General features: G+C 50.9%; 1 pseudogene; it reads left to right on the forward strand.

The window, feature by feature from the left end:
* The first annotated feature begins 5,608 nt into the window (after positions 1 to 5,608).
* Positions 5,609 to 8,675, forward strand: LOC115469651 (annotated as a pseudogene).
* The last annotated feature ends 278 nt before the right edge of the window (positions 8,676 to 8,953 follow it).

The following is an 8,953-nucleotide window of genomic DNA, read 5'->3' on the forward strand; positions in this document are numbered from 1 at the left end:
GAATGAAGTGGGCCATTCTGGAAAACCGGTCCACTACCACCCAAATGACCGTATGCCCCTGGGAGCGAGGTAAATTGGTGATGAAGTCCATGGAGAGTTCCTACCAGGGGCCTTGTGGCACCGGCAAGGGCTGGAGTTCCCCCCACGGCCGCCCTACCGTTGACTTGGTCCGGGCGCAAACGGGGCAGGAAGACACAAAGTGAAGCACGTCCTGTGCCATCCTTGGCCAGTGGTACTGTCGTGCGAGTAAGTGCAACGTTTTATGGAACCCAAAATGCCCCGCAAACACTGATGAGTGGGCCCAGTGCATCGCTCTCCTCTGGTCTTGGCGAGGTACCAGCGTTCTGGTAGATATCAGGGCCGTAGGCATTGCTGGCAGACATTCCGGGTTCAACATAGGCTGCGAGTCCTCAGGCTCCTCGCGGGCCTCAAACGCCCGGGAGAGGGCGTCGGCAAGAATGTTCTTTTCCGCAGGCTGGAACATCAGGCGAAACTGGAATCTGGCAAAAAATAAGGACCACCGAGCCTGTCGTGGATTGAGCCTCTTGGCTCCTTGGAGATACAGCAGGTTCTTGTGGTCGGTTATTACTATGAAAATATGTTCGGCGCCCTCCAGCAGGTACCTCCATTCTTGCAGGGCCAGCTTGAGGGCCAGGAGCTCCCGATCCCCCACAGTGTAGTTCCTTTCGGCGGGGGAGAACTTTCGTGAGAAGAAAAAGCACGGCAGTCGTTTCCCCGAGGAAGTGACTTGAGAGAGAATGGCCCCGGCCCCCACGGCCGAAGCGTCCACCTCCACCACGAAAGGTTTACTAGGGTCTGGACTTCGGAGGATGGGAGCCGACAGGAAAGCCTTCTTTAGAGCAACAAATGCCTCCAACGCCGGGTCTGGCCAGTGCTGTACATCCGCTCCCTTCCGGGTGAGAGCTGTCAAGGGAGCCGTGACCAGGGAGTAGTGCTCGATGAACTGGCGATAATAGTTGGCAAAGCCCAGAAATCTTTGTAGGGCCTTTAAGTTCTGCGGCCAGTCCCGAATCGCTCTCACTTTGTCCGGGTCCATTTGGAACCCATGCCCGGAAATGATATAGCCCAAGAAGGGCACCACTACCTGGTGAAATACGCATTTGCTTAACTTGGCATATAATCGGTGTTGCCTTAGGTGCCTGAGGACCTCGGTTACATGGTCCACATGTTCCTGTGGAGACCGGGAAAATACCAGGATGTCGTCTAGGTAGACAATAACAAATGAGTAGAGGAGATCCTGAAACACGTGGTTGATAAACTTTTGGAAAACCGCCGGGGCATTGCATAATCCGAAGGGCATGAACATGTACTCGAAATGCCCCTCGTGAGTATTGAACGCGGTTTTCCACTCATCGTCCCGTCGAATCCGTATAAGATTATACGCTCCTCTCAGGTCCAGCTTCGTGAATACCCGGGCTCCCTGGAGTCTGTCAAATAGCTCTGGAATTAAGGGCAACGGGTACCGGTCCTTAACCGTGATGGCGTTCAGGGCCCGGTAATCGATACAGGGCCTGAGGGTTGCGTCCTTCTTGCTGACAAAGAAGAAGCCTGCTCCCCCCGGGGAGGACGAAGCTCGGATGAATCCCTTCTCCAGGTTTTCCTGAACATAGGCCTGCATGGCCGCTGATTCCCCCCGGGAGAGGGTATACAGCCTCCCGGGAGGTGGCATCCGGTCCGGCAGGAGATTAATAGCACAATCAAAATGCCGGTGCGGGGGCAACCTGTCCGCCTCTACCGGGTTAAAGACATCGACGTAGGCCTGTAATTCCTTAGGTAGGGTCGCCTTGCAGGCCAGCAGTCTTCCCGGGGTGGTTGCCAGCACCGAGCAGGGGCTCCCTTCCGGGGTCAGACAATGCTCCGAGCAATACTTCCCCCAGCCCCGTATGTGCCCCGACGTCCAATCAATCAGGGGTGAATGGCGGCGTAGCCATGGCAGGCCCAACACCAGGGGATGAATGGACTTAGGCATTATCAGGAATTGGATCTTCTCCTGGTGCTGCTGGGCTACTCTTAGCTCGACCGGCGGAGTGAGTCGGGAGATGGGATTGGGTAATACTGTTCCCTGAATGGACGTCACCTGCACAGCCGGGTTGCAATCCTGCGCCGGTAGTTGCCATTGTTCAAACAGTTCCAAACTAATAAAGTTTCCCCCAGCCCTTGAGTCCAACAGGGCCTGGGTCTGGATCGAATGGTCTTGACACTGGAGAGTCACTGGTATAGTGAACAAATCGTCGGGAGGGGGCCCCGAGTGACCCAAGACCAGCCCCCTCACGGGGCCTTGGGTTTGGCGTTTCCCGCCGGTCGAGTAGGACACGCCTGAATCAAGTGCCCCGCTTCCCCACAGTAGAAACACAGGTTATTCCGGCGTCGACGGTTACGCTCTGAGGCAGCCAATCGCTGCCGGCCCACGAGCATGGGCTCCTCCGGGACACTGCCCTGCCCAGCGGAAGTGTCTCGAGGTGAAGGAACCCTCCGTGGTCGCGGCCCAGGACCTGCCGTCCTGTGCTGTTCGGCCCGTTCCCGGGCCCTCTCCCGGAAGCGCGTATCAATCCGGGTACAGAGCGTGATCAAGGCATCCAAGGTGGGTGGAAGGTCCCGTCCGGCCAGTTCGTCCTTGATGCGACCCTGCAATCCTTGCCAGAAGATCGCAGACAGGGCCTCAGAGTTCCACCGCAGTTCTGAGGCTAAGGTGCGGAACCGCACGGTGTACTTGCCCACGGTCCCGGGCCCCTGCTGAATCCGCAGGAGTTCCGAGGATGCGGAGGACGGTCTTCCAGGAACATCAAAGACGAGCCGGAATCGGCGCTGGAATTCCTCAAAGTCCGTGAGCATGGGGTCCCGTTGTTCACAGAGGGGTGAAGTCCAGGCCAAGGCCGACCCGGTGAGTAGGGAGATCACATAGGAGACCTTCGAGGTGAAGGCCTCTGGTTGCATCTCAAAGTAGAGATTACATTGGTTCAGGAATCCCCGGCAGTTCTCGGGGGTCCCGTTGAACCGGCTAGGCTCAGGAAAGCGGGGCCCCGAAAATGTGGCACTCGCACGGGGACCCGTTGGTGGAGCCTGCGCCTGGGCTTGCCTGGAGTTGATCTGGAAACACACATTCTGGAAGGCCCCTGAGAGGGCATTCAGTTGCTCCTGCTGCTGCTGCAGGATCCTCGCCAGGTCCCTCAAGTCAGGTGGAGTCGGCGAACTCATGGCTTCGGCTTACTGTCTTGCTCCGCCAAAGGATGAGCAGCTTGCTGGTGTGAGCTCTTGGATCTGGCCGGAGACGGCGGAGTAAACCCCTCCTTCTCCAGAGGACAGCCGACCCACCCCCACTCATCACCTGGGAAGGCCGCCGTTCCCTGGAAGTTGAGCCTCCAGGTGCGGGCAGCCTACAGGGCTTCGGGAACAGGGGGCGGACAGGGCTTCTGGAAGAAGCAGACAGCAGTCTAGAGGAATCAGTAGCAGGCAGTGGTCGAGGCAGACAGCGGTCAAGGAGAGTCAGTAGCAGGCAGTGGTCGAGGCAGGCAGCGGTCAAGGAGAGTCAGTAGCGGGCAGTGGTCAAGGCAGGCAGCGTTCAAGGAGAATCAGTAGCAGGCAGAGGTCGAGGCAGGCAGCGGTCAAGGAGTAGCAGGCAGTGGTCAAGGCAGGCAGCGGTCAAGGAGAATCAGTAGCAGGCAGAGGTCGAGGCAGGCAGCGGTCAAGGAGTAGCAGGCAGTGGTCAAGGCAGGCAGCGGTCAAGGAGAATCAGTAGCAGGCAGAGGTCGAGGCAGGCAAAGTCCGATAGCAAGGTACAGCGTTCCATCCAACGATGCAGAGCTCTCAGGAACGAGAAGCTGAAGCACTGGCTAGGAGGAGTAGTGCTCCTTAAGTAGTTCCCCTCATTAGCGCAGGGGCCCAGCTGGTGCTTCCTGCGGTGAGTCTTCAGGTAACCAATCCGAGGTGACACTAGTCACCGCTTCCCCTGCTTGTTCCTGCAACCGGAAGAGACACCGGCTATCCTCCGCCTGTGCCATGTTGCTGGGGTTCCATCCCGGAAGTGGAAAGCCGGCCATCGGCGGCAACGAGGCGAGAACAACCGGCGATCCTCTATAGCCGGACTAAAGGTAATGGCCGTCTCTCCCCACTGGCTGGCGATGGCCAGCCACCGGAGGACCCGCGGTGAAGGCCGGCCATCCCTGGCGGCCCCGGGCCCCACAGCCCACCAGCGCCAGCAGCGAGCAGGCACGCATTGCTCCCAGCGGACGACGGGACAGTAACACGCCGAAAGTTAGTGCAGGATGCTCAGGGACAGCACCGGAAAGATACCATTGAAGATTTTACACAACACGAGATCACTGATATTCAGGATAGATTCCAACAAAAACCACATGAAAATTTATTAACTTGGTGTGCACGGTTATATGAGCAAGGGGCACAGGGGATAAAATTGGACCCTATGGACTGTGGTCGATTTATTACCATTAGACCATTAGTTGCGATTCTGCTGTCCAACAGGCTTTTAGGGAACACAGCTAAAGACAGGATGGACACAGGGTTACATTGTTATAATGGTAGCGGTTGGGTGTAACCGCAAATATATAACTGAAGCTGAGTGGCCCCAAACGACCGTATCTGGTATACCCTGCGAGATTGTGTGCAGAGGTTAAAAGAGGAGGCTATGAAGACTTGTATATTTGTAGGACAAGTGGATGCGCTGAATGCAAGTCCTGTAACTGTAAATATGCACACCAAATTGATCAAGACAGCCCCCCCCTGCCTATAAACATGTTATCCTGACTCTTCTGATAAATGAAACAGGAAACCCGGTGGAAGAGGTGATTCAAAACATAGAACAGCTAGGAGATCTAGGAGACTGGGGTCCCCAAAAGAGCACTGAGCAGCAGTTTGAGCAACGATTAAATCAAAATAAACCGTTAGCTAAAGTTAGAGAAAGGGTATCGCGTAAAGATATGTTTGCTGCCTTGCTCAAGGCGGGGGTTCCACGGGAAGAAATTGATGGAATTAGTACAGCCCAACTCTGGAAGCGGTATCAGAAGAAAGGGTTGGATAAGGGGCACAAACCCCACACTGCGAGAGCAGTTAAAACAAGTCAGGGACAGGAAAAGCAGGCCATCGCCCCTCACCTAATACCATCTGCTCCTCCCGATTATTCGGATTTATACCGAGAGGTGAAGAACTTACTGACTTTACATAAAAAAGAATTTTCACCTAAGATTGAGACAAACCCGTTTAGAAAACGGGTACATGATGATAGCGATTGAGTAGAAATTGCCAAGGTGCATCAACACCCCCGTCCCTATGTGTCAGTTACTATATAATGGGGCCCTGGGAAGTTTCAGCAGGTATGCGCTTTGGTAGATCCTGGCGCTGAAGCAACCATAATCTCGGGTAATCCTTCCAAATTTAAGGGGAAAAGATGTACCATTGTAGGATTGAGGGGGGGGGGGGGGGGGAATTAGAGGCTGTAGAAACAACCTTGTGCATGCGAATAGGGGATTTGGTATTTGAAAAGTATAAAGTGATGATTACCCCCCATAAATGAATTTATTATTGGCATGGATATTTTGTATGGTCTCAAAATGACACTAGATACCGGGGGTTCATGGTTTGTTCCCAAACGTTTACGCTACTTCTCAGTTTACAATTTACAGATGCTACCTGTATTAGTAGAGAACCCATTGATATTCCCACAGCCACGTGGGTTGTAGCCATGAAGCAGTATCGCATTCCAGGGGGGTTGGAGGAGATAGAGGCCACAATTGGAGATTTATTGGAAGTAGGGGTTTTGGTTCCTACTACCACGCAGTGGAATAACCCGGTGTGGCCAGTCCGCAAAGCAGATGGGACGTGGCGCATGACAGTGGACTATCGAGAGTTGAACAAAGTGACTCCACCTTTGCATGCCGCGGTCCCAGATATCGTGACCTTGATAGAAACAATTCATGGAAGGAAGGGTACTTGGTGCGCGGTAATAGATCTTGCCATTGCGTTTTTCACTATTCTTTTGAAAAAGAAATATTGGGATCAATTTGCATTTACATGGAAAGGGCGACAATACACGTTTACTCGTTTGCCACAAGGGTGGGTACATAGTCCTACTATCTGTCATCGTGTAGTAGCCCAACATTTGGACTCTTGTAAACTGTTAATATTCAGACATCACATTTATATTGATGATATACTAGTTCAGGGGGATTCTGAGTCTGAAGTGCCCACCGCACTGCAGCAGGTGGTGCAGCATATGCGAGACCGTGGATGGGAAATTAATCCTCATAAGATTCAGGGTCCCTCCCAGACTGTGAAATTCTTGGGGATTCACTGGAATCAGGGGAAACAGGAAATAACAGAGAAAGCAAGGCAAAAGATTGTTGAATTTCAAGTTCCCACTACTAAACAACAGACTCAGCAGTTTAGGATTGTTTGGGTTTTGGCGTAAGTATATTCCCCATCTGGGTCAGGTCTTACGCCCACTATATCAAGTTAACAAGGAAGAAACATAATTTTGAATGGGGCGAGATGCAACAGAAAGCATTTGAACATGCCAAGTCTGTTGTTCAGCAAAGTCTGAGTCTTTGGCCTATTAGGGGGAATGTAGAGGTGGAACTGCAAGTATCAGTCACCAGGGAATATGCCAATTGGAGTCTATGGCAGAAGCAGGATGGGCAAAGGGTGCCTTTGGGTTTTTGGAGTAAGAAATTACCCGATACTGCTGCTCAATACACTCCCTTTGAACACCAATTACTAGCTTGTTATTGGGCATTACTGGAAACAGAACAAACTGACCCTAGGGCATGAAGTTCAAATGCGGTCAGAAATACCGATTATGACGTGGGTATGTAGTTCACTACTACTACTACTAAAGTTCACCAAAAACACATCGTATTGGTCATGCACAGGAAAGTTCCATTATAAAATGGAAATGGTACATACAAGACCGAGCCACTACTGGTATTTCAGGTCTCTCACAGTTGCATGAAAAAGTCATGGCTGTCCCTTTAGCGGAAGAGGAAACTTATGTACCTCTACCTATTTCAGGTTCCGGAATTCCATGGGGATACCGATATGATGAGCTTTCAGATGAGAATAAACGGCATGTCTGGTTTACTGACGGCTCCGCCCCAAGTATATCGGATCAGTCCGCCATTGGCGGAGTGTTGCCTTTCATCCACTTTCGGGTAAAATACTAGAAGCGACAGGGCAGGGACAGAGTAGCCAATATGCAGAACTTTATGCTATTTATTTAGTTCTTAAGCAGCAACTATCTCACGCCCATATTTACACAGATTCCTGGGCAGTAGCCAATGGCTTAACTACCTGGTGGCCCATTTGGAAACAAAATAATTGGAATATTTATTCAAAACAGGTATGGGGTGCAGAACGCTGGAAGGAGATTGTACAAATGCTTTCCAATACGAAGGTTACTGTTTTTCATGTTGATGCACATGTTTCTCCTTTAACCTCTGATCATCTTTATAACCAACAAACAGACAAATTGTCTAAGATTTCACCTGTTAATGTCGTCACTGGAACAGATTCTGCGCCTATTTCTGGGGATTTGCAAGAGAGAGGTTTGGCGCAATGGGCACATCAAAAAAGTGGACATATGGGCGAACAAGCCACACTACATTGGGAACGACAGCGTGGGTTAGCACTCACCACTTCCCTCATTAAAGATATTATTGCAGATTGTCCAATCTGCCAACATTTGACTAAATGTCCGGTACCCCATCCAGTGCGAGGTCATTTGGCCCGCGGAAAGTTGCTTGGTCAAATCAGCAGATTGATTACACTGGCCCTTTACCTTTGTCTAAAGGATGCCAATATGTCTGTGTCGCTGTTGATACCTTTTCAGGTTTCCTGGTTGTACATCCCTGTCACAGGGCAACTGCACAGAATACTGTTGTTTTATTGAACCTCATCATTCGCTACTATGGAGTGCCATTGCAAGTTCAGTCAGACAATGGTACTCACTTTAAAAATAAATTGCTCACCAGTTTTTGTACTGAGTATAACATTGAATGGATTTATCACATTCCTTATTATCCTCAGTCAGCCGGATTAGTAGAGCGTATGAATGGTTTACTCAAGCAGAGTATACGCAAATTGACACCTACTCGTACTTTACGAGGCTGGATGTCATACCTCCATGATGCCCTACAGCTCCCGATGAAACCCCCTTGATGCGCATGCTTACACCTCATTTGACCATCACCATGGCCTCAGTGTTTCAATATGCCTATTGGCCTTTGCATGAACAGACCCCGGCCTTCCTCCTTCACTCCAGTGGTGCGGCAGGTTGTGATCTTAATACTCCGTACTCCTATACTTGTTCTCCAGGTTCTATTACCTGCATTTACACTAGGTTAGGTTTGCAGATTCCTGATGATTGTTATGGTCAGCTTTGTTCCCGCTCTAGTCTTGCTATGCTTGGTTTAACTGTCCTTGGTGGTGTCATTGAAGCAGATTATCAAGGGGAGATACAGGTTCTACTGTATAATGGTTCTGCAGAAGTATTTAATATCAATCCAGGAGATCGTATTGCTCAAGTAGTGATAATTAGTATCAATACCACCACACCACAAAAGATTTTGCCACCTGCACGATCCACTACTCGCGGAGTGGCTGGTTTTGTTGGCCAGAGGACAAGATGGCACAATGGCTATTGTTAAGCCTGGTGATTCACAGTTGCATAATGTTCCCATAGATCGTTGTTATTTGCGAGAATAATATGCTTGTTGTTTATCCTTTGTAGTACGTCGTCCTACTCCTTTTGGATGGTTACCCACTAGTGTATACCCGGACAACGGCGACGGAAATCCTCAACCAAACGAACGTGGTCTGCTATTGGTGGAAGAATTCGGAGAACAAGACGCTGACTCAAGATAACTACACTTGTACTACCAGCTGCCTTATTATGAATGTTACTGTTGACAATAGCTCACTGTGG

Source organism: Microcaecilia unicolor, chromosome 4 (genome assembly GCF_901765095.1).
Source record: "Microcaecilia unicolor chromosome 4, aMicUni1.1, whole genome shotgun sequence".
Classification (NCBI taxonomy): Eukaryota; Metazoa; Chordata; class Amphibia; order Gymnophiona; family Siphonopidae; genus Microcaecilia; species Microcaecilia unicolor.